This window comes from Bos mutus, chromosome 11 (assembly GCF_027580195.1).
Source record: "Bos mutus isolate GX-2022 chromosome 11, NWIPB_WYAK_1.1, whole genome shotgun sequence".
Taxonomy (NCBI): Eukaryota; Metazoa; Chordata; class Mammalia; order Artiodactyla; family Bovidae; genus Bos; species Bos mutus.
In genome coordinates, this window is record NC_091627.1 from 27018070 (window position 1) to 27045227 (window position 27158).

A 27158-nucleotide genomic window follows, 5' to 3' on the forward strand; every position below is an offset into this window, starting at 1 on the left:
TGTGATATTGAATGGTTTGCCTTCAAAACGACCAGAAATCATTCTGTCTTTTTTGAGATCACATCCAAGTACTGCATTTCAGACTCTTGTTGACCATGATGGCTACTCCATTTCTTCTAAGGATTTCCTGCCTGCAGTAGTAGATATAATGGTCATCTGAGTTAAATTCACCCATTCCAGTCCATTTCAGTTCGCTGATTCCTAAAATGTCGATGTTCACTCTTGCCATCTCCTGTTTGACCACTTCCAATTTGCCTTGATTCATGGACCTGACATTTCAGGTTCCTATGCAATATTGCTCTTTACAGCATCAGACCTTGCTTCTATCACCAGTCACATCCACAACTTGGTATTGTTTTTGCTTTGGCTCCATCCCTTCATTCTTTCTGGAGTTATTTCTCCACTGATCTCCAGTAGCATATTGGGCACCTACCGACCTGAGGAGTTCCTCTTTCAGTATCCTATCATTTTGCCTTTTCATACTGTTCATGGGGTTCTCAAGGCAAGAATACTGAAGTGGTTTTCCATTCCCTTCTCCAGTGGACCACATTCTGTCAGAAATCTGTTTGAAATCAAGGTATTGTGAAATCTGGCCTTAGATATGAGTGGAGTCAGCAGTTGTCTGTTCTTAATGCCTTTTTAACAAATATTTATTTATTTATTTTTGTACATCTAAGCTGGGCATGAGGGCTTCTCTCTAGTATGGCACATGGGCTCCAGAGTGCCTGGGCTCTGTAGTTGGCAGTGTGTGGACTTAGTTGCCCTGTGGCACGTGTGATCTTAGTTCCCCGATTTGGGATTGAACGCAATCCTCCTGCCGTGGAAGGAGGATTCTTAATCACTGGACCACCAGGGAAGTCCCAGTTCCTAATGCGTTTGAATTGCAGCTAAAAGAACAAGATACCTTCCCAGAGACACCCACGATGTGAAGTGTCATTGGCTCCCAGAACTCATTTCTAACTCTGGTCATGTATGTATGGTCCTAGAAACCTCTCACCCCAGGAATTCAATTTCCAACAAACAGGTAGGGAGTCCTTATTGTAAATTTAAAGCAGAGATATTTCTTCTTCATCTCCCATTGTTCTGCCTCGTCTTGGTAGGATCACCTTCTCTCTTTTCTCATCAGCAAATACACAAGATGATGCCACATATAGCACTGTCAAAGCTACTTTTGGGGAAAAAAAGACTGTGTAAGGCCACTTATGAGAAGTGAAGAATGACTGAAAGAATCTTAAAATGAGATATGGGGTGGGCGGCAGCCAAGTAGAGAAAAAAACTTCAGCTAAAGGGACAGTGACATTACAGACAGTGGCCTTTGGTAGATAGAAGAGCACAGAGCCTACAGTAACTCGGAGAGAATGTGAAGCACTGGCTCTGCCAAATTTGGCCGAGCAAACGGTGTATTTGAGCCGCTTAGTTCCATGATACACCTTCAGCAAAATCTTAATGTGAATCTACTTTCTTATAACAGAGAGCAGTCAAAGAGTTCTTGCTCAACTTAGACTCACCGCAGACAAATAGGAGCTAGCTTCCTGAGAGGCAAGTGCTTTCAGAAAGCACCCCCACAGCCTTCATGGGGAGAGGTGACGTGCACCTTCTAGGGGAGGACTAGGTCCACTGGTCCATCCACCCCTGAGATACTCGGGCGGATGGAGGCCCTCAGTGCTCTGTGTGCTAGACAGGGTGCCCATCTGTAGGTGTCTGAACAGACAGCACTGAGTGGAAAAGTCTAGGGGCAGGCCAGGGGGTAATTTAAGAATCTAGCTACTCATGGCTACTGTGAGAGCACAATTCATCAACTCCTAAGTGTTGAAAGTTTAGTCACTCAGTTGTGTCCGACTCTTTGCCACCTTTTGTAGCTCAGTAGGTGAAAAAATCTGCCTGCAGTGAGGGAGACCTGGGTTCAGTCTCTGGATTTGGAAAAGCCCCTGGAGAAGGGCAAGGCTACCCACTCCAGTATTCTGGCCTAGAGAATTCCACGGACAGTCCATGGGGTTGCAAAGTCAGACACAACTGAGCGACTTTCCCTTCACTTCATGGACTGTAGCCCACCAGGCTCCTCTGTCCATGGGATTTCCCAGGCAAGAACACTGGAGTGGGTAGCAATTCCCATCTCCAGGGGATCTTCCTGGCCCAGGGATCAAAACTGGGTCTCCTGAATTGCAGGCAGATTTTTTACCATCTGAGCCATTGTCCACGTATCATCTCCTAAAACACAGTTTAAAGTAGTGTGTGGTCCTACTCCCTTGGATCTTTCTTAGCCTAGAATTTAATCAAGATCTTTAGGAGGAAAACTGGGAAGTGAAACAACTCATGGGTCCCAGAGTATACATTTTAAATATTCAGAACTGTGCAATCCACAAGTTAGTTTTTATTTATGAAAAGCCCCAGTGAGAATAAACTAAGCAGAGGGCATAATACATGGCATCTTTATTTGAAGCAAGCCAGGCAGACTGGGCCGGCCATTTGTTTCCTTCAGGGACTTTGCATGTGCGTCTGCCATTCAATCAGCAACATGTGGTCGAATCAACCCCAACCCCAGGCCGCTTCCCATCAGAGTGCATAGTTTTACCAATTGTCCCCAGTTTCGATGAAGGCACTCTAACCCAAACCCAGTTGCCCAATGATGAGCCTGATATCCCTAGGAAAGACAGTGAACACATGCAAAGTCTATTTGGTTGTGTCCATCTCTTTGCAACCCCATGGACCGTAGCCCACGAGGCTCCTCTGTCCATGGTATTCTCCAAGCAAGGAGTGGGTTGCCATGCCCTCCTCCAGGGGATCTTCCCGACCCAAGGATCAGACTCGCATCTCCTGTGGCTCTTTCACTGCAGGTGAATTCTTTACTGCTGAGCCACTGGGGAAGCCCGGAAAAGAGGGTGCCTACACACTACCATCACAACCTACCATCCTAAAAATCAGAAGGCCAGATTCTTCCTAGGTGGCAGCAGCCTCAGTGATGCTGAGGATGCCAACAAGAATCAAGAACCCTTGTTGCAGGATGGTGTGGCTTCACCTGAGAAATGACAATAGTTTTATGACTTGGGGAACAGAAGAAGTATTTGAAGCAATATTTTTATTAAGAACGTATCTGCTGAACTTGCTTCATTTCTCAGGCTTTTTCCAAAGAAGTGCAATGGATGGGCTTCAATGGTTCATCCTTCTGTAAGTGTGAAGGCTCCTTGTAGTATCGAAATGTCTCAAAGTTTACAGCCTCAATGGCAGTTCTTTGACTTTCTGTGCTTTGTTTCAGATGAACTGACTTTTAAATAAATTAGCATTTTGCTTCTCCCAACAGTGTCTATGTCGATTTTAAGGTTCTCATACATACATGGAAAATACAATTTATTCAGTCTACAGATAATATTTGGTTTGTGTTAAAATGTACAGAGATCTGTGTTAATTCTACAGTTCCCAGTGGCCACTGGGAATCATGAAGACCAGACATTAGCATAACAGAATAGCTCATGATACACTGTGAAGACCAGAGAACAAAGGCTGATTTTGACTTGATAAGTAGTCACCTATCTGTGACTTGTGGGTGAAATAACTACTTCTAAAGATGCTGATTATAACTGGGGTAAATGGATTGGTGTCTCTTATGAGTAACTAAAACTGTAAGCTCTACCCAGGTTCCCTTCTCTTTCATCCTTCATAAGTCACTGACTCAAGACATGGCTGAGGAAATGTCATTTTCCCCCAGTTTTATTGAGAAATTATCAACATACTTCACTGTGGAAGCTTAAGACATACAGCGTGATGGATTGATCTTTTTTTTGTTTTGTTTTTGTTTTTTGATGTTCCAAAACCTTTTTGATTCAGTACCTTATCTATATCTATATTATGAAATGATGACCACAGTAGCTTTCTGCTAACACCCATCTTCTCATATAAGGACAATTTAAAAAAAGAAAAGTAAAAACTTGTTCCTTCTAATGAAAGTTCCTTGGATTTCTTCTTCTAATAACATTCCTATGTATCAAACAGCAGTGCTAGTTATAGTTATCATGTTGTACATTACAACTCTAGTACTTTGTTTTCAAACTGGACGTTTGTACCTTTTGACAATCTTCTTCTAGTTCCATCTCTGTGTGGTAACCACAAGTCTGATCGCTTTTCCTGTGAGTTTGGGGTCTTTTTGTTGTTGTTTGCTTTTGGCTTTATTTATTTACTTTTTGTTCTAAGAGTCCACATATGAGATCATACAGTACTTGTCTTGCTCCATCTTATTTCACTTAGCATAATGCCTTGAAGGTCCATCCACATTGTTGAACATGGTAGAATTTCCTCATTTTTTATGGCTGAATAATATTCCATTTGTATATATACCACAGCTGCTTTATCCATTCACCCATCAATGGAGATTTAGATTGTTTCTATGTCTTGTCTACTGGAAAGACTGATGCTATGAACATGGGAGCACAGATGTCTTTTTGAGTCAATGTTTTTGTTTTCTTTGGATGTTTCTAGAAGTAGAATTTCTGGAGCATAAAGGTATCTTTATTTTTAATTTTTTGAGGATCTTCTATTCTTTTTTCCACAGTGGCTGCACCAATTTACATCTCACTAGCAATGCACAAGGATTCATTTTTTCTCCACATCCACACCAACTTTTGTAGTCCCCTCTCTCTCTGGATAGCCTTTCTAAGAGACCTGAGGAGATATCTCCCAGTGGTTTTAATTTGCATGGGAAATGCCATTATTGCTCTCTGAGACTCAGTTCTTCCTATGGGACACAGTAGGTAGGATGTGAAATAGAACAGCAGTTCTAAATCCTTTTTGATTTATACATCTCATCGAAATTTTTATGAATGCTAAAAGCCATCTCTCTGGAAAATACTTATATGCACAATGCTTACCGAATATTCAGGGGACTCGTGGATCTTCCAGAGCCATGGTAAGAACCCTTTTGGGTAAGAACCACTGGAGTACCTGCAGCAGGGACCCTGTGGTTCTAGAGAGTCGTAGTTACCCAGTCATGGAGCCGTGATGATCTCACTTTTATTTCAAGCACCTCCTTTGCAGAGAGATAATAGGAATCGGTTCCAGAGAGGCATCTGGAAAGCATGTAGCATGACCTCCAGCTGTGCTCGGTTTCAGTTTGTTCCAACTGGTGACCCTGCAGTGCTCTTTTTTTCTCTCCAACCCAGACATACTCTGTCTCCCTGGCTGCCCTGTACCTTCCCTGGCCTTATAAAAATGATTGTGCCAAAGGCAAGCTGACTCCACCCAGGAGCAGGGCCTTACAGCAGTGTCTCCTACTAGGACAACTCTTTCAGCTGATTTGGAGATGTCCATTTCCTCCTTCTGGATTTGCTTCTCTTCCTAAAGGCCTCTTCATACTTGTGAGAATGGACTCTTCACAGGCACGTGTCAACCACTCAGGTGTGGAGGCAAGTCAGAGAGAGAACACATAGCTTCTGTGTGCTGATATCTTCAAGCTTCCAAGTCGAGTAGGAGACTCTGTGACCTACACTGTGTAATGGGGGACTCTAAATGCTGGGCAAGATGTCCTTTCTCATACCAAGTCTCACTCCTTCAGGTTGATAGCTGCTGAAGTTCCCATCTCCCATTATCACTTTGTCTGGTTGCTGGAAGACACAATATACGGTTTATATCTGGGTTTAGCTAAGCATCTGGAAGCTCAGAGATGTGGCTTAAACTGACAGCGAGGATGATGTTTACAAGCAAGATGAAATAGGACAATGTCCAAAGAGAAACCCTTAGCTGGTCATGGGAACTGGTGACATTTTCTTAGACTCCATCGTGGCCATTCCCCTATCATTACCTCGATCTGTGCTGTCTAAGCACATTCACTACTTACATGAAAAATAAAACCCCTCAGCTGCACTAGCCACTTTTCAAGTGCTCAGTCATTACATATGGCTTGGATCTATTGGATTGGCAGCACAGATATAGAACATTCCCATAGCCACAGAAAGCTCTATCGGACCCCAGGGATCTACACAATGTGTTCAGTAAATATGCATTCTATGTCCATACCTAGAAATGAACAATATGAGTTCCTGCTCTCAAGGGGGCTTATGGGGTATAGTGGAGGTCAAAATAGGATGTTACCATCACAGTAGTCTGAGCTCCTGATGTGGAGATGGGGGAGCTATTCCAAGTAGAATTCAATAAGGGAGAAATTTTATTTTTTCAAATATAGAGTAAATGTGTCTAGTAAGCAAAAAAAAAAAAAAAGTGGTAATAATGACTGATTAACCAAAGATAGAAGATAGGCAAGGACTAGATTTGATGGGATTTGTATGCCATGCTTATTTGGTAAGTGTTTTAGAAAGGATAATTCTTCTACAACTTGATCTTTAATTTTGATTTCTTCAAGTTTTTTTTTTTTTTTTTTCTCAAAATCGAATACCATTTTGCCCTTTCTCAGAACCTTTTTCATGGTCTTATTGCAAAATTTAGAATACTGAGCTCCCATCCTCTCTGTAGCTTAGCTTATCATGCTTCCAGGCACTCCCCTGGGGTTCACATCCCCTGTTGTCCCATTGTCTGGTTGCTGAAAGGCATGATGTATGGTTCATGTCTGGGTTTAGCTAAGCACCTGGAGGCTCAGAGATGTACCTTAAACTGACAACGATGATGATGATTACAAGCCAGATGAAGCAGAACAATGTCCAAAGAGAAACCCTTAGCTGGTCATGAAAGAGAATCAAAGAAAACCAGTGTGAGAACAAGTGGATAAAGATATTAGGATTCTACAAGAGACATTCCTGCAGTTCTTCATCTCAAAGACTGGGGACTTCCTTTCAAACTATTGAAATCCCTCCATCTGTGATTGAGATGCTATCTGATAGCAGATTTCTATCTCTCCTATAGGCATCATGATGACCGTTAGAGATGCACCCCATGAAACTATAGTTGCATTCCAGTGAACATTTATTGAGCATCTTGATAAGTGTCCAGACCTTGCTGCATTCAATGGAGACAATCTCATGGTTCCAGGGAGAGAAGGCTCTTGTTGTTATCATGATCCTAACATCTGGAATGTTCATTATAGATTTCAAAACTCTTCCACCACTGTCATCTCCTGGTCTCAAAATATTCCTGCTAGGTAGATAAGATCAGGTTTGCTATCCTAGTTTTACAGATGGCAAAACTAAGGTCCAGAGATATGAAATCACTTCCTGATATCACTTCAAACTAGGGACTTGGAGCCAGTTCTCTTATTCCCAGATCTAAGCTTTGAAACACGTTCCCAGAAAGCAAGTTATGTAATTACAACAAATTCCCCTAAAATCAAATTTTCCTAGTACATTGGGATAAAACATCCAATCTGAGGCAAAAATGCCATGAGATCCTTTACAATTGCATGTGGTTAAAAACAGATAGCATATTCACTGCAGCTCATAAGCCCTAAACATGCCTCTTAATGATCAACAGAAGTTGGAAACTGATTTCCTCTGAAAGTCATCAAGATTAAAATGTTCAGGTGGCCATAACCATCAGTGACCTTCCTGTTACATAAGAGTTTCATGTTTAAAAATATCCTTTAAAGAATGTAAATAAAAGTACATCTCTACTCACCATTTCAGTGAATTCCAAAAGTTTGTGACAAAAATAATGTCACACTGAGCTGGGGCTGCAAAGCAAACACTAAATAAAGACGTCTGTTTTGAGCTTTCCTTGAATTGCAACTGCATAATTGCAAATAAATCCCAGACATACTGTTTTAATTAATGGAAAATAATAAGATAACAGTCATAAGCATGAGGCTTAACCAACCATACAGCTAAGCATACATTTGTTTTCAATTACAGTTAAAGTGTATTCAGCTGAATACAGCTTAAGTGGTAATTGCATTCTTTACAAGTTGCTAATAACCCCTGGAATGGTCACTCTAATAAAAATTTGCCTCTAATGGGTACATGTCCTGCTTCCTCACATGTCAAGGCCAGCGAAGTCATTAGGAGCACTTGCAGTCCAATAGCCTATCTGGAGATTAGACTTCTGTCCAAGGCCCACACATGAACCACTCACTGTGTACTTAATGTGGGATGTAGCGTGGCCATCTGATTGTGGTTTTATGCTCTTTCCCAGGAATGCTTCTCAGGGGCAATTCTTCTATTGCAAAGTGACTGTTCATCATTTCTTATCAGATGAAGCCTCTGACAGATGCTACAGGAGGATGCAAAAGGCTTTGCTTAACCATCCAGGCTATAGGGACATCTTTTTGAGATAGTCACTGACCTCCACCCAAATTTCCAGGACATTAATCTGCGTTTAATGGGTGGTTGGTTGTAGGACTAGTCTGTCCAGAGCATTCCAATCCAGGAAAATATGTCTGGGTGCACACACAGTTTGATAAATAGTTTTTAATGTTATGAGTCAGAGGAAAATGTGAAGTCTAACATTATATGTTCCCTTTCTTTCTTTTTCTTTTTCTTCCAGTTTTGTTGAGATATAACTGACATACAGCACCATATATAAAAGTGTGAAACATAATGGACATAATGATTTGACTTACATATATCATGCAATGATTACTAAGTTTAGTGAATATCCATCATCTTACATGGACACAAAGCAATAAAACAAATTTCCTCATGATGAGAACTCTAAGGGTTTACTGTCTTAACATTTTGCATTATTAATTATGTTTATCATGTTGTGCGTGATATCCCTGGTATTTGTCTTATAACTGAAAGTTTATACCCTCATCTCTTCCTTCTAGTGATTAATATATGTTTCTTTTTATCTCTAAGAAGGAAATCTAGAATGGGACAGGGTACAGGGTGGAAGCAGATGTTGGTCACCAGCTATGACTCTCCAAAACTAAACCTGAGTGGTCCAGCATGTGTAGAAGTAAAACTACAAGCCGTCGGTTGCATATTGCCTGTCTTCCATGTCTTTGTGAAAGCGTGCAACTCCATTTGTGGGTCAATGGTGCTATACTTAAGTCTGGCCCAAATTTTGCATCTTAGAGTCAGTCATTAAATATAAAATTTTCATTTGTCTTTTCATAATACTTTTATTATCTGGATCACTCTTCCTAAACATCTCATTTTCTTTTTTAAAAAATTAGTTTCTGTTGCTGTGCTGGATCTTCATTGTATCATGCAGGATCTTCGACCTTTGTTGCAGCATGCAAACTCTTCACTGTGGCATGTGGGATCTAATTCTCTGACCAAGGATTGAACCCACGGCCCCTGTATTGGGAGTCTTAGCCACTGGACCACCAGGGAAGTCTCCTCAATGTGGAGACTCTTATCATGTTTCCCTTTCTTCTCTCCTCCTTCTACCTTCCTCTCTGTTCTCCCTATGAAAAAATTTCAGAGCAAATAATAGTGAAAGCTTGTCTTAGAGTTAGTGCCTATGTGGGGTGGCTCTGAGCTGCAGTATTTCCTCAATTGCCATCTCAAATATTTGTCACTCTAGCTCAGATGGTAAAGAATCTGCTGGCAGTGCAGGAGACCTAGGTTCAATCCCTGGGTTGGGAAGATCCTCTGGAGAAGGTAATGGCAACCCATTCCAATATTCTTGCCTGGAGAATTCCATGCATAGAGGAGCCTGGAGGTCTGTACAGTCCATGGGTTCGCAAAGAGTTGGACACAAATGAGTGATTAACACTTTCATTTTCTGACAATATTGTTCTGCATCTCTGGCTTTGGAGAGCTATTACAGTCTAACTGTTGGAAGATGATTATTTCCAAGTCTACTTGAAATTGAAGGAAGACCTTGGGAACTACATATGCTCAGAGAGAGGAGAGTAGACATGGAGAAAAAGGGATGATATCTCCCAATTTTAACAGAGTCCAACCCCTAGAAACAAATTTGAGCCTGTAATTAGCAATGCTCTCCCAAAGGAAAATGTACAAAGCTATGAGATTTCATTCTGGAATGCATTAGAATTTGCAAGATTTTCTCCCTAGGATGCAAAGACCTTCTTCAGAGTAGGGAACTAGATTATATCCAAACCTATACTCCCTTCCCACCCCCACCCTCTACCATAGCACCCTGCATCCTGTTTTCTACATAGGCAGTAGCTGGCAAATAAACATTCCTGGTGGAATTCAATAACTTGAACCAGAGTGTAGAATTACAGAATCTGCAAGGTTGGAACAAAGTTTCGAGGTCATCTAGACCAAACTCTTTCTCTTATTGCTCTTGGCTGGAGCCTATTGGCATCTCTTCACGTTTCTATGTCCCATCTGCTATCAAACATTTTTATGACATTTATTTCCTCATTATAGTCCTTATTGTGCTTTATTTATATATCTGTGAGGCACATGAGAGTTGGAAATTCTCCCTTCCCTAGCAATCTTTTCTTCCCCAAAGCCCCAGCCAGCCAGACTCCCTATGCCCGGGACAGGCCTCGAGGGCTCCCATGACAGCTTTACTCCTCACTTCCCTGTACGTCTCTTTTGTCTCCTCCATGCCTCCATCATCAATTTCAAACTTCCTGTCCTGACATTCAAGGCCTCCTTACACTTTGAATCTGTCTTTATCGCCTCCCTTATTTTCCCTTCGTCTCCCTCCCTAGCTCCCACTCCAAATTCTGGGCATTCCTCCAAGTTTCTCCATATTCCTGGAACCATCATCCCCCACTTTCCCCCTCCCTTGTTTCCCCCATCATCTGTCAAGCTTTCTCTTATTTCTCTTATCTTCCCTAACCCTAAAAAAATTTTGAAGAAACTCTCCTTTGACACAATAAACAGATGTATATTGAATCTTCTATTAGCAAACACTGGCCCATGGATGCTTGATCATTGACATACACACGCTGCAGAAATACTCATACCTTGGCCTTTACTGCAGCAAAGAATAGAGGCAGCTTCCTATGTTGGACACAGTAATGTGGGAAGGAAGCATTCAGTGGAACAGAATTAAGTTGTCTTGATTTGCCTCTGTGTGGGACCAAGTCATGAGAACAAGAATTATTAGGGTCTTGATCTATCACACCAATAGGTCTTCCATCATTTCAGGTAAAGGGCAGGCTAGACACTGGAGATATCTTTAGGGTTAGCTCTCATAGTAGAGTGCTTTGAGATAAATTATGCAAGCTCTCTGACATTCAGTTTCTTTACTTCTAAATGGAGATGATCTTAATGATAATATCTAATAGTGTCAATGAAGTAAGTTTAAAAAATGCAGGTAAAATTGCAAACAAATTGTAAAATGGGTGTAAATGACAGAATCATAGCAACATTTCTGACTGCAGCTGTGTTAGATTGTCAGCTGTGACTAACAATGGGAGAGCCACTTCACTTATGATCTCAATTTCTTCATCTTTAACACAGAGGCAACAAATTCCTGTAATATATATTCCAGAAAGCTGTTTAAAGATACCCTAAGAGAAGAGACATGAACACTGTAACTTCTAAATGTGTGAAAACATTAGATATTGTTTTCATCGTGGTTGGCAACATCCCCATCTGGGTAAGAAATAACATGAGAAGTCTACAATCCCTCTGTTTTCTCTATCAGGAACACACGCCTTCCCTACACTTCCCCATCTCATCTGACTCACCAGCATTTATTTTTTAATATTTACTTGTATATTTATTTATTTATTTGGCTGCACCAGGTCTCACTTGTGGCATGCAGGATCTTCGATCTTCATTTCGATGTGTGGGACATTTAGTTCCCCGACCAGGGATCAAACCTGGGCCTCCAGGATTAGGAGTGTAGAGTCTTAGCCACTGAATCACCAAGGAAGTTCCAGGGAAGTTAAACCAGGGAAGCTCCTCACTAATATTTATATTTCAGGTGTCAGTTACTGCTCTGATCCCTTCCCTGAGGGACCAGCCCAAGCCAGCAATCTCCTATGCTCTCATTCATTGTAAACCCCAACCGAGTACACCTATCCAGAGATTTCCTTTAGGATGAGTTTAGCAGTCAGGTCGCACAGAGTTGGACATGGCTGAAATGACTTAGCATGCATGCATGCATTGGAGAAGGAAATGGCAACCTACTCCAGTATTTTTGCCTGGAGAATCCCAGGGATGGAGGAGCCTGGTGGGCTGCTGTCTATGGGGTCACACAGAGTCCGACACTACTGAAGCGACTTAGCAGCAGCAGCAGCAGCAGCAGGGAAATCTGAGAAATTTCTGAACATAGTCTCTCTCTCTCTCACAGTCTGAGATTTTCAATTCCCTGGTTTCAGACATGGTTTCTATTCTTCTTGGTATGTGCTAGACAGGGGCCACGATATTGCTAGACTATCACATTATTATATTTTTCTTTCTATAAAAAACAAGTTTGTTTATATAACAACAAGTTTGGATATGCAAGTGGTATGCAATTCCGAGATCTCTGGAAATGAAAACACTTAGGTAAAAATCTTCAAATTGCTAAATTTAAATTTTGATTCCTGAAATCTATAGATCTTCTTTTTCACAGAAGGTGCTTCCCAAATTAAATATTTTCAACTTTATCCATAGACAAAGGATTAGAACTTATATTTCATTGATTTGTTTTAAGGTGAAATCCTTTTGAGAGTTTCAAAGCTTCAGAATTATTTGCTGTGAAATTCTCTTACAGCCAACTTCCTCTCATCTCTAATTTTATTTTTCTGTTAAATTGTGTTTAATACTCACAGATTCATACTATCGGAGTAAGAATTCAATTTAATTCTAGAGTTTCCTAGTTCCTTCTTCACTTTGTAGTGAGGCAGAAAGAAAAGACAACTAAGATGATGTCTGGAGTTTGCCTAAATATGTAATTTTTTTTCTCTTCAACTTAATTTCCATTACTACTATAAGGAATGGCTATTTTGTAAGAAGTTTGAATCAATTCTCAGAATTTACCCATCAATTTGTCTACAGCATTTTATATTCATTCCACTCTAGTCACTTTGACCTTTGCAAGTATTTCTTACTCTTTTTACTTTACTTTTAAAATTGCATTAGGACACATTTTTCATATGATTTGTCCAATATCATTCACACTCACTTTCAGTGCTTCATTACTCCCTGCTTCCAACTGTGTCATTGAGCTTAGAGTATAATTTGCTAATTTGGAGATTTCAGTTACTGGTATCTGAGTACAGGAGACTATGCCAGGCTGTTCCCAGTTCTCTTTAAATAAAGTTCAAAGAAACTTTAAAAGTTCTCTTTAAAAAAGTTAGAACTATGTTAAAGATTGATTGGAAGCTTCTCCTAATCTCAGTGTTTGAAAGTTCCTGAGATCTGAAACAACCTTAACTCAAACAACCCAGAGATCCCACTTCTGTAGGTACTAAATTCAGAGGTGGGAAGACAGAAGTACCATGAGAGCACAATAGCTGGTGATATTAGTTTCCTATAGTTGTGTAAGAAATAATCACAAACTTACCAGCTGGAAAGAACACTAATTTATTATGTCCCAGTTTCAGTAGGTCAAAGGTCTGCATGCCATGTAACTGAGTTCTCTGCCAAGGATCCTATAGGACAAAGTCAAGGTGAGACGCTCATCTGCAGGTTCTAGGGAAGAATCTGCTTTAAAATTCATTTGGGTTGTTGATCAAATGGGCATACTCCTGGTTGATTGTTGGATGAAGGTTCTCATTTCCTTATTGTTTGTGGGCCAGAGGTTGCGGTCTGTCCCATGGCCACACATATTCATCTTCATGCTTCCCATATGACCCTCTTCATCTAGTGAAGACTTTTGAGAGCCCCTTGGACAGCAAGGAAATCAAACCAGACAATCCTAAAGGAAATTACTCCTGAATATTCATTGGAAGGACTGATGCTGAAAGTGAAGCTCCAATAGTTTGGCCACGTATGAGAAGAGCTAGCTCATTGGAAAAGACCTCAATGCTAGGAAAGATTGAGGGCAAGAGGAGAAGGGGGCAACAGAGGATGAGATGGTTGGATGGCATCACCGATTAAATGGACATGAGTTTGAGCAAACTCAGGGAGACAGTGGAGGACAGGTAAGCCTGGTGTGTTGAGCAAGGAGTTGGACATAACTAAGTGACTGAACAACAGCAGCAATCTTCATAGCAGCAACAACCTGTCCAGTCCTCATGCTATAAATCTCTGTAACTTCCCTTTCAGCCTTTACAGACTCATGCTTATGCCAAGCCCACCTGGATTATTTCCCTATTTAAAAAAAAAAAAACAAAAAACTATTTTGATGGAGAAATATACCATGTTCATGGATCAGAAGAATAAATATAGTGAAAATGAGTATACTACCCAAAGCAATCTATAGATTCAATGCAATCCCTATCAAGCTACCAACAGTATTTTTCACAGAGCTAGAACAAATAATTTCACAATTTGTATGGAAATACAAAAAACCTTGAATAGCCAAAGCAATCTTGAGAAAGAAGAATAGAACTGGAGGAATCAACCTGCCTGACTCCAGGCTCTACTACAAAGCCACAGTCATCAAGACAGTATGGTACTGGCACAAAGACAGAAATATAGATCAATGGAACAAAATAGAAAGCCCAGAGATAAATTCACACACATATGGACACCTTATCTTTGACAAAGGAGGCAAGAATATACAATGGATTAAAGGCAATCTCTTTAACAAGTGGTGCTGGGAAAACTGGTCAACCACTTATAAAAGAATGAAACTAGAACACTTTCTAACACCATACACAAAAATAAACTCAAAATGGATTAAAGATCTAAACATAAGACCAGAAACTGTAAAACTCCGAGAGGAGAACATAGGCAAAACACTCTCCGACATAAATCACAGCAGGATCCTCTATGACCCATCTCCCAGAATATTGGAAATAAAAGCAAAAATAAACAAATGGGACCTAATTAAAATTAAAAGCTTCTGCACAACAAAGGAAACTATAAGCAAGGTGAAAAGACAGCCTTCAGAATGGGAGAAAATAATAGCAAATGAAGCAACTGACAAACAACTAATCTCAAAAATATACAAGCAACTCCTGTACCTCAATTCCAGAAAAATAAACGACCCAATCAAAAAATGGGCCAAAGAACTTCTCCAAAGAAGACATACAGATGGCTAACAAACACATGAAAAATGCTCAACATCACTCATTATCAGAGAAATGCAAATCAAAACCACAATGAGGTACCATTTCACGCCAGTCAGAATGGCTGCAATCCAAAAATATGCAAGCGATAAATGCTGGAGAGGGTGTGGAGAAAAGGGAACCCTCTTACACTGTTGGTGGGAATGCAAACTAGTACAGCCACTATGGAGAACAGTGTGGAGATTCCTTAAAAAACTGGAAATAGAACTGCCTTATGACCTAGCAATCCCACTGCTGGGCATACACACCAAGGAAACCAGAATTGAAAGAGACACGTGTACCCTAATGTTCATTGCAGCACTGTTTATAATAGCCAGGACATGGAAGCAACCTAGATGTCCATCAGCAGATGAATGTATAAGAAAGCTGTGGTACGTATACACAATGGAGTATTACTCAGCCATTAAAAAGAATACATTTGAATCAGTTCTAATGAGGTGGATGAAACTGGAGCCTATTATACAGAGTGAAGTAAGCCAGAAAGAAAAGCACCAATACAGTATACTAACGTCCATTCTGAAGGAGATAAGCCCTGGGATTTCTTTGGAAGGAATGATGCTAAAGCTGAAACTCCAGTACTTTGGCCACCTCATGCGAAGAGTTTACTCATTGGAAAAGACTCTGATGCTGGGAGGGATTGGGGGCAGGAGGAGAAGGGGACGACAGAGGATGAGATGGCTGGATGGCATCACTGACTTGATGGACGTGAGTGTGAGTGAACTCCAGGAGTTGGTGATGGACAGGGAGGCCTGGCATGCTGCGATTCATGGGGTCGCAGAGTCGGACACAACTGAGCGACTGAACTGAACTGAATGCATGTATATGAAATTTAGAAAGATGGTAATGATAACCCTGTATGCAAGACAGAAAAAGAGACACAGATGTTTAGAACAGTCTTTTGGACTCTGTGGGAGAGGGAGAGGGTGGGATGATTTGGGAAAATGGCATTTAAACATGTATAATATCATATAAGAAACGAATTGCCAGTCCAGGTTCGATGCAGGATACAGGATGCTTGGGGCTGGTGCACTGGGATGACCCAGAAGGACGGTACAGGGAGGGAGGTGGGAGGGGGGTTCAGGATTGGGAACACATGTACACCCATGGCAGATTCATGTTGATGTATAGCAAAACCAATACAATATTGTAAAGTAATTAGCCTCCAATTAAAATAAATAAATTTAAATTTTTAAAAAAATCTATTTTTAGGGCAACAGTACCATGTTGCAAAACAAACAACCCCCAGCTTGATACAACATCACATTCACAAGTTTGGAGAATGAGGTCAGAACATCTCAGGAAGGAGGAGGTCATTTTAGAAATGCTGCTTACCACACTGAGGCATTTATCTTTTCCATTTTATGAGAAAGTTTCAGGAACAAAGAAAAATGACATAGAAGATGACACCTCCTGAGAATAAGAAGACCTTGAGTGAGAAGGAAGTTTCCAGTAAACAAACAGGAAATTTTTAAACTGCATTGATAAATTCTCTGCAATTACCAGTGGAATGAAACTACAGAACAGGCACAAATGATTTCACAAAGATCAAAGAGGGAAAGAAGAAAGGGGGGAAAAAAAAAACCGAGTTTTTTTAGAAAAGATCCAGAAATGCCTGAGTTTAAATATACTGACGTGATCAACATGAAACAAATGAGAAAAGATGAGCCATGAAGGGAAACCACGCGATCGAATAATCAGCAAGGACGCTGAGAGCAGAGAGACCAGGCAGCCAGTGAACACGGAACAGAGTCCCGAATGAGAATTCCCAGGTGATGAAAAGCACCAAGGAAACAGACACCCTCCTCAGAGACAACAAACTGCTTCAGGCTGAGAAATTTCAAGATCTAGAAAATGGAGATGGTGGTGGTAGGAGAGGAACCCATACACTTCACTGTGGGTGGATCCAATAGATTGCAAGGAAGGGATCTTAGGTAACTATGAGTAGTGCAGCCTAACGAGCCCATTCAAAGCAAACAGAGGCAGCAGGATGAATACAGAAAACACATAGACTAGGTATCTTTTACTCTTCAGAGACTCCCATACTATTAGAACAAATATGAATATATATCTTTACCTTCTACCTGAGCAAACATGGTGGCTCAGTGGTATAGAGTTAGCCTCCCAGTGCATGAGATGCAGTTTGATCCCTGCACTGGGAAAATCCCCTGGACAAGGAAATGGCAACCCACTCCAGTATTCTTGCCTGGGAAATTCCATGGACAGAGGAGCAACTAAACCACAACAGCAACCTTCTACCTAATTCTAGGAAAATGAATTGCAAACTATTAATGATGATTCAAATCCTTAGGGATCATCAAGCCTAACCTCTTCACAACCTGGCAAATCTGGGACAAAAGAGGACACTGAACATGTCTGGGTCAGACAAGGAGTCTTAAAGATAGTTTATTCTAGGGATATTTCCAGTCCATTTCAGTTCGCTGATTCCTAGAATGTCGACATTCACTCTTGCCATCTCCTGTTTGACCACTTCCAACTTTCCTTGATTCATGGACCTGACATTCCAGGTTCCTATGCAATATTTCTCTTTACAGCATCAGACCTTGCTTCTATCACCAGTCACATCCACAACTGGGTATTGTTTTTGCTTTGGCTCCATCCCTTCATTCTTTCTGGAGTTATTTCTCCACTGATCTCCAGTAGCATATTGGACACCTACAGACCTGGGGAGTTCCTTTTTCAGTATCCTATCATTTTTGCCTTTTCATACTGTTCATGGGGTTCTCAAGGCAAGAATACTGAAGTGGTTTGCCATTCCCTTCTCCAGTGGATCACATTCTGTCAGACCTCTCCACCATGACCCGCCCATCTTGCGTGGCCCCACAGGGCATGGCTTAGTTTCACTGAGTTAGACAAGGCTGTGGTCCTAGTGTGATTAGATTGACTAGTTTTCTCTGAGTATGGTTTGTGTGTCTGCCCTCTGATGCCTCTAGCAACACCTACCATCTTACTTGGGTTTCTCTTACCTTGGACGAGGGGTATCTCCTCAGAGCCGCCCCTCCTGACCTTGAACGTGAAGTAGCTCCTCTCGGCCCTCCTGTGCCAGTGCAGCCACCGCTACTTGGACGTGGGGTAGCTCCTCCCAGCCACCACCCCTGACCTCGGGTGTGGGGTAGCTCCTCTCGGCCACGCTTCTGCACGGTCCGTCACAGCTGGTGCACTTCTGTTGGAGAAGACTCTTGAGAGTCCCTTGGACTGCAAGGAGATCCAACCAGTCCATTCTAAAGGAGATCAGTCCTGGGTGTTCTTTGGAAGGACTGATGCTAAAGCTGAAACTCCAATACTTTGGCCACCTCATGGGAAGAGTTGACTCATTGGAAAAGACTCTGATGCTGGGAGGGATTAGGGGCAGGAGGAGAAGGGGATGACAGAGGATGAGATGGCTGGATGGCATCACCGACTCGATGGACAAGAGTTTGAGTGAACTCCGGGAGTTGGTGATGGACAGGGAGGCCTGGCGTGCTGCAATTCATGGGGTCTCATGGACTTGGACACAACTGAGCAACTGAACTGAACTGAACTAAACTGAGGGATATTAGCCTGCTGCTTCCCAGACTAGGGTTCTAGCACAGGGGGCTGTGGTCCTCTCTTTGAATAGATAAGCTGGCATCCAAAGACACATCTTATCATTTTATGCTACTTAGTAAAATAGCAGCTGGAGTGTAGGTTTTGCCCAAGTTTGGATACTCTGTACATAGTCATCATGGGTCTCCTTTTAGAACTTTTTTTATGAACGTATGTGTGCTTCTCTGTTTAATGTAATTCCTACTTTCCCTTAAGAACAGTATTTATTTTTTTCAGACAAGGAATTTTAAAGTAAAATTTTTATTTCACTTCAATTCTCAGTGGCTTTTGAAGGATGAAGATTTCTCTGTTGGTCATGATAGGTCTTATTTTACCAACCCAAACTATTTTAACCAACTTTATGTGATGTTAAAGAAGTTTATTTTCCATCAGGTGGTTTTTGGCTTTTGGGAATAACAGAGAGGAGATGTGTGCTCTGTGCATAAATTCACAAATTCACTCAATAAATGACTAGGTATGAGAGTACTTAACATGTTTCAATGTTGGACCTCAGGTCCTCATCTGTGAAGGGCAGAAAAGTAGGACTAGATTATTTATACTCGCCCTTTTAGTGTGAAAAGACAATGAGTCAATGAGTCCAAGCATCTAAGTGCCATGTAGATGGTTCCAGGGCTATGCTTGGCAACATTTAAAGACATGCCATTCTCACCACATTCTATCTAAACAGGACCCCTGTAGGGATAGAAAAGCGTGATGCTATGTAGGGTGTTGTACAGGAAGACTGTATCTCAAAAGGGAACATTATGAAAAATGGAAGATCAGTAATACTAGTACATGCAGCCTGATAAAGAATCATCTCACTTTTGGCTACAGCTCTCCATTAATCTCTTGGGATTGGCTGAGAAGAATAGAAGAGGCTCCTTTTGTTCTGGCTGAGAAGAGCCCGCTTGCTCTTGAGATACCATCTTAATTTAGTGAGAATTCTGCTAGCTAACTGTCCAGCTTACAGACAGGGGCATGGGAAACAGCCCAACAATGATTGGGGAAGGAAGAGTGTAGTGATGAGCTCAGATGTCTAAACATAGATAGAAGAGAAGCCAAAAGTTGAGGAGGAGATTACATGGGGAGCAGGCCAGTGGAAAGGCTGTGTATCCCGTAGGCATGGTGACAAAAACGAAGAATTAAAAATGCTCAAAATTAATCCAGCCAACTTTATGAAGAATAACAAGAAAAGGACTTGAGTTAAAGGCGCATCCCCATATGTAACTTGTAATGTAATATTGATTCTTTTAATGGCAAACACACTTATGAGTTATAATTTCTAAAACAGACTTTTTTTTTCAATTTTTGAACTTACCTTGGGCAATCAAAATAGTAGTGGCAGGTATGTGAAGTGTCTATTTTAAGGCAGGAAGGGACACAAAGAGAGAAAGTATGGATCATAAAAGACAAAGAGAAATCCAGATCAAACCTTTCAAGAATCTTTTTGCAGATTTACTTTTAAAAAATATTCTCTAGTTTTCGAAGAAATAATCGAACAGTGATTAGTTCAGTGATTGGAACAGTGATTATTTGAATAATTGAACAATAATCAAAAAGTTCAGTGATTTTCAAGTTAGGGAATCAGCTTTAGCTTGACTCTCTCCCAAGATGATCCACACACTTCAGTCCTATCAGATCAGATCAGTCGCTCAGTCATGTCCGACTTTTTGCAACCCCATGCAGCACACCAGGCCTCCCTGTCCATCACCAACTCCCGGAGTTCACTCAGACTCACATCCATTGAGTCAGTGATGCCATCCAGCCATCTCATCCTCTGTCGTCCCCTCCTCCTCCTGCCCCCAATCCCTCCCAGCATCAGGGTCTTTTCCAATGAATCAACTCTTCGCATAAGGTAGCCAAAGTACTGGAGTTTCAGCTTTAGCATCATTCTTTCCAAAGAAATCCCAGGGCTGATCTCCTTCAGAATGGACTGGTTGGATCTCCTTGCAGTCCAAGGGACTCTCAAGAGTCTTCTCCAACACCACAGTTCAAAAGCATCAATTCTTCGGTGCTCAGCCTTCTTCACAGTCCAACTCTCACATCCATACATGACCACAGGAAAAACCATAGCCTTGACTAGACGAACCTTTGTTGGCAAAGTAATGTCTCTGTTTTTGAATATGCTATCTGCAGCTGAGTCACTTCAGTAGTGTCCGATTCTGTGCAACCCCATAGATGGCAGCCCACCAGGATGCCTCGTCCCTGGGATTCTCCAGGCAAGAACACTGGAGTGGGTTGCCATTTCCTTCTCCAATGCATGAAAGTGAAAAGTGAAAGTGAAGTCGCTCAGTCATGTCCGACCCTTAGCGACCCCATGGACAGCAGCCTTCCAGGCTCCTCCATCCACGGGATTTTCCAGGCAAGAGTACTGGAGTGGGGTGCCATTGCCTTCTCCGGAATATGCTATCTAGGTTGGTCATAACTTTCCTTCCAAGGAGTAAGCGTCTTTTAATTTCATGGCTGCAGTCACCATCTGTAGTGATTTTGGAACCCAGAAAAATAAAGTCTGACACTGTTTCCACTGTTTCCCCATCTATTTCCCATGAAGTGGTGGGACCGGATGCCATGATCTTCATTTTCTGAATGTTGAGCTTTCAGCCAACTTTTTCACTCTCCACTTTCACTTTCATCAAGAGGCTTTTGAGTTCCTCTTCACTTTCTGCCATAAGGGTGGTGTCATCTGCATATCTGAGTTTATTGATATTTCTCCAGGCAATCTTGATTCCAGCTTGTGTTTCTTCCAGTCCAGCGTTTCTCATGATGTACTCTGCATAGAAGTTAAATAAACAGGGTGACAATATACAGCCCTGACGAACGCCTTTTCCTATTTGGAACCAGTCTGTTGTTCCATGTCCAGTTCTAACTGTTGCTTCTTGACCTGCATACAAATTTTTCAAGAGGCAGATCAGGTGGTCTGGTATTCCCATCTCTTTCAGAATTTTCCACAGTTTATTGTGATCCACACAGTCAAAGGCTTTGGCATAGTCAATAAAGCAGAAATAGATGTTTTTCTGGAACTCTCTTGCTTTTTCGATGATCCAGCGGATGTCGACAATTTGATCTCTGGTTCCTCTGCCTTTTCTAAAACCAGCTTGAACATCTGGAAGTTCACGGTTCACATATTGCTGAAGCCTGGCTTGGAGAATTTTGAGCATTACTTTACTAGCGTGTGAGATGAGTGCAATTGTGCGGTAGTTTGAGCATTCTTTGGCATTGCCTTTCTTTGGGATTGGGATGAAAACTGACCTTTCCCAGTCCTGTGGCCACTGCTGAGTTTTCCACATTTGCTGGCATATTGAGTGCAGCACTTTCACAGCATCATCTTTCAGGATTTGGAATAGCTCAACTGGAATTCCATCACCTCCACTAGCTTTGTTCGTAGTGATGCTTTCTAAGGCCCACTTGACTTCACATTCCAGGATGTCTGGCTCTAGGTCAGTGATCATACCATCGTGATTATCTGGGTCGTGAAGATCTTTTTTGTACAGTTCTGTGTATTCTTGCCATCTCTTCTTAATATCTTCTGCTTCTGTTAGGTCCATGCCATTTCTGTCCTTTATCGAGCTCATCTTTGCATGAAATGTTCCTTTGGTATCTCTGATTTTCCTGAAGAGATCCCTAGTCTTTCCCATTCTGTTGTTTTCCTCTATTTCTTTGCATTGATCGCTGAAGAAGGCTTTCTTATCTCTTCTGGCTATTCTTTGGAACTCTGCATTCAGATGTTTATATCTTTCCTTTTCTTTTTTGCTTTTTGCTTCTCTTCTTTTCACAGCTATTTGTAAGGCCTCCCCAGACAGCCATTTTGCTTTCTGCATTTCTTTTCTATGGGGATGGTCTTGATCCCTGTCTCCTGTACAATGTCAAGAACCTCATTCCATAGTTCATCCGGCACTCTATCTATCAGATCTAGGCCCTTAAATCTATTTCTCACTTCCACTGTATAATCATAAGGGATTTGATTTAGGTCATACCTGAATGGTCTAGTGGTTTTCCTTACTTTCTTCAATTTAAGTTGAATTTGGCAATAAGGAGTTCATGATCTGAGCCACAGTCAGCTCCTGGTCTTGTTTTTGCTGACTGTATAGAGCTTCTCCATCTTTGGCTACAAAGAATATAATCAATCTGATTTTGGTGTTGACCATCTGGTGATGTCCATGTACAGAGTCTTCTCTTGTGTTGTTGGAAGAGGGTGTTTGTTATGACCAGTTCATTTTCTTGGCAAAACTCTATTAGTCTTTGCCCTGCTTCATTCCGTATTCCAAGGCCAAATTTGCCTTTTACTCCAGGTGTTTCTTGACTTCCTACTTTTGCATTCCAGTCCCCTATAATGAAAAGGACATCTTTTTTGGGTGTTAGTTCTAAAAGGTCCTATAGGTCTTCATAGAACCGTTCAACTTCAGCTTCTTCAGCATTACTGCTCAGGGCATAGACTTGGATTACTGTGATATTGAATGGTTTGCCTTGGAAACGAACAGAGATCATTCTGTTGTTTTTGAGATTGCATCCAAGTACTGCATTTCGGACTCTTTTGTTGACCATGATGGCCACTCCATTTCTTCTGAGGGATTCCTGCCAGCAGTAGTAGATATAATGGTCATCTGAGTTAAATTCACCCATTCCAGTCCATTTCAGTTCGCTGATTCCTAGAATGTCGACATTCACTCTTGCCATCTCTTGTTTGACCACTTCCATTTGCCTTGATTCATGGACCTGACATTCCAGGTTCCTATGCAATATTTCTCTTTACAGCATCGGACCTTGCTTCTATCACCAGTCACATCCACAGCTGGGTATTGTTTTTGCTTTGGCTCCATCCCTTCATTCTTTCTGGAGTTATTTCTCCACTGATCTCCAGTAGCATATTGGGCACCTACAGACCTGGGGAGTTTCTCTTTCAGTATCCTATCATTTTGCCTTTTCATACTGTTCATGGGGTTCTCAAGGCAAGAATACTGAAGTGGTTTTCCATTCCCTTCTCCAGTGGACCACATTCTGTCAAATCTCTCCACCATGACCCGCCCATCTTGGGTTGCCCCACGGGCATGGCTTAGTTTCATTGAGTTAGACAAGGCTGTGGTCCTAGTGTGATTAGACTGACTAGTTTTCTGTGAGTATGGTTTCAGTGTGTTTGCCCCCTGATGCCCTCTTGCAACGCCTACCATCTTACTTGGGTTTCTCTTACCTTGGGTGTGGGGTATCTCTTCACGGCTGCTCCAGCAAAGCGCAGCCATTGCTCCTTACCTTGGACTAGGGGTATCTCCTCACCGCCGCCCTTCCTGACCTTCAACGTGGGATAGCTCCTCTAGGCCCTCCTGCGCCCGCACAGCCACGGCTCCGGGTAACTCCTCTCGTCAGTCCTATAGCTCCACAAAAAACTGCACAAGTGAGTTCCAACCCGGGCCACCAGGACAGGCATCATTCCTCCTCTAAAACTACTGACCGCTGACCAACAAAATCTATCTGCTTTGATTTCCTGTATGTAGGTGTAAAGAAAGAACACAGGAAAGCTGCCACATGTAAGTAGGAAGGTCTGCTTTGGTCTTGGGATCGTCTCTATGGCTCTTTGAGATGGTAAATCTATGATCAGAAACTATGCTGAATTTACAAAGATTTCATTGATGTTTCTCATAATCTCTAAAGGGAGAGTGAGTCCTTCATTCATTGTTATTTATTTATTTGGCCCAAAATGCATATAATAAAAATGCACATATTCTGAGCTAGATGCTGGAAATAAACAGAACCTTAAAGACTAGAACAACTCTGCTCATAGATGTATTGAAACAAAGGATGAAATTTAATGATATTTTTAGGAACCTCAATAACTGAGAAATTATTCAAGATCTTTGATCTTTGATATTGTGGATCTCTGCCTACTATGATGGGAATGATGTTTTTGTGAAATAAGAGCTACAAAGTGCATAGCATGGTGACTCCTGTTATCAAATGAATGTGCTTTGGCATACTGCAAATGTTTGATAATATTAGTTCATTAATTCATAGACTCACACATTTCAATTGCTCAGTCCCTTTCATTTACGTTAATATGATTCTTACATGTTAAACTATCTATTTTGAGGGTGAGCATGAAATGCCCTGAAAGAGATCTCATTTTACTGAGGTTACCCCTTTCCTTATTCAGCCACCAGACCTGAATCCAGAAGATGACATCTAAAGCCCCAGTGCAGGGACAAGACAAACAGCACTAGCATCCAAGCAAAAAGTCAGTCATTAAATGTCTGCTGTTCTTTTCTCGCCCAGCTATCTTGCCTGTGCCCCCTGCCCAAGTCCTCCTCCACTGTTCCTATGTGGTTAAAAAAGTCACCATTTGGGGGCATATTTACTTAGCCACCTACTTCCTGGCTCTGGGGTTCTATTTTGTTAGATCCTGTCGTCACTACCAGGCTGGAGGCCAATGTTTGTACTGGGTGGGAGTTACAGGGAGGCATAAACAGAATCAACCCTCTTGTGCTTTAAAAAATCAGGCTAGGATTATATACATATTTCATGTCAGAAAAATGAAATGTGTCTTGGCGGTGGATGGGAAGCTGGAGCGCTTGGAGGGGGAGTGGAGAATTGGCAGAATCGCTCCCCTGTTCCTTGGCCCCCAGCCTGACAATCATTCAACCTTACTCTTGGACTCAGCTTCTTCCCCCTCTTCTGAGGCCTTCCAAATGCCCCAGCTTCCTTGCTGTCATCCCTAGCATGTTGTCCGGACCCAGAATGCCTCATAAAGGAAGAGCACATTGACAAAATGGTGTATGTTCCCAAAATTAGGTAAGGCTTAGATTCTAGTTGCTAGACTGAAGCTCCTCAGCTTTGCTTTGAGGCTCATATGGCAAGACTGATTCACCCATTTAGATCATTTATGACCTAAATGGGGATATAGGTGAACATCTACCATTTCACTGGAAGTGGAAATCCCACTTCTTGAGTTTGTAAAGCGCTGAGATTATTATCTGCTGAAACTGTTTGCTAAATTTCTCTAAATTCCATTTATTCTGGCCAGCTCCCATGGTTCTGCTTCTCTAATTCCTGGTGTTTTCTAGCATCATTCAGAGTTGCAGTCCCTTCCAAATTGCTATCTGCACAAAATGTGGCCCTTGCCTAACTCCTTTAGACTCACCCTTTCACTAACTAGCTCCCAGTTCCTCCCACTATGTTCCCAGGAGAGACCACCCTGTTTTATACTGTCCTTGCCCTAAGCCCTCAGACTCCTCAGAAAATGTTCTTCCTGCTACTCATGGTCTCAGAAATCCTGACGATCTCTAGTGACAGTGCTGCTTCTGTGCATGTGACCCCTAGATACTGGTTCCCAGGGGCATAGATACATTTCTAGAGACCTACATGACAGCTTTTAGGCCACCGCTTCCCACCCACCTTGAGAAAACCCTCCTCCTTTGAGACTCAGGTCACAAGCATACTCTTCTCACCTGTATGTCTGCCATCTGCCAGCCTCTGGTTAGGTCATTTCTTCATATTTAGCACCTCTTTGTAGCCAGGCAGAACATCTTACTCTCCACCTTAAATACTAGTGGTGATGTCACTAACCATAACCATAAACCTTTGCTAATCTGATTGGCTTCAAACTATCTTCCCCATCTAAACAATTCATTCCAAACACCACAAGCCAGACCCTGGACCTCTTCATCTAAGTGCCCTTGTTGTTGTTGTTGTTAAGTCATTAAGTCATGTCTGACTCTTTGTGACCCCATTGGACTACAATATACCAGGCTTCCTTGTCCTTTGCTATTTTCTGGAGTTTGCTCAAACTCATGTCCATTGAGTCAGTGATGGTATCTAACCATCTCATCCTCTGCTGCCCCTTTCTTCTCCTGCTTTCAATCTTTTCTAGCATCACAGTCTTTTCCAATATATCAACTCTGCATCAGGTAGCAAAAGTTATGGAACTTCAGCTTCAGCATCAGTTCTTCCAATGAATATTCAGGGTTGATTTCCTTTAGGATTGACTGGTTTGATCTCCTTGCTGTCCAAGGGACTCTCAAGAGTCCTTCTCCAAAACCACAGTTGAAAAGCATCAATTCTTTGGTGCCCTAACTTTCACCAAAATATCACCTTTGGAACCACACCCTTCTAGCTTTATTCAAACAATGCAAAGATATGATAGTTTAATAGAGAATGAAATCTTCCAATTTCAGGTGATGAATCTGAACATCAAAATAGAAACAAACACTGTAGTTAGCCTCAAAGTTGTATTTTGGAAGGAGTAAAAACAGTGGGAAGAATAGAAGGAAAAGAATATTGTTGAGGGGTGGGGTGAGAGAGAGGCTCAAGAGAGAAGGAACATATGGATACATATAGATGATTCACTTTGTTGTACAGCAGAAACTTACACAACATTGTACAGTTGTAAAGCAACAATACTCCAATTAAAGAAGAGTGTTGATGACCTTTCCCCTTAAAAGAAATGCTTACATCATCTTATTGAGAAGATAAATTCAATATTGAATATCAAATAAATTGGATACAGTTCATTTCTTCTTCAGGAGAAAATAGCATTTCTGCTAGCCCTCCATAGAGCTGCAATGGAGGATAATATGAAAGGCTCATATGTGATGATTTCTTGGTTTGTTAGTGGTGAAGA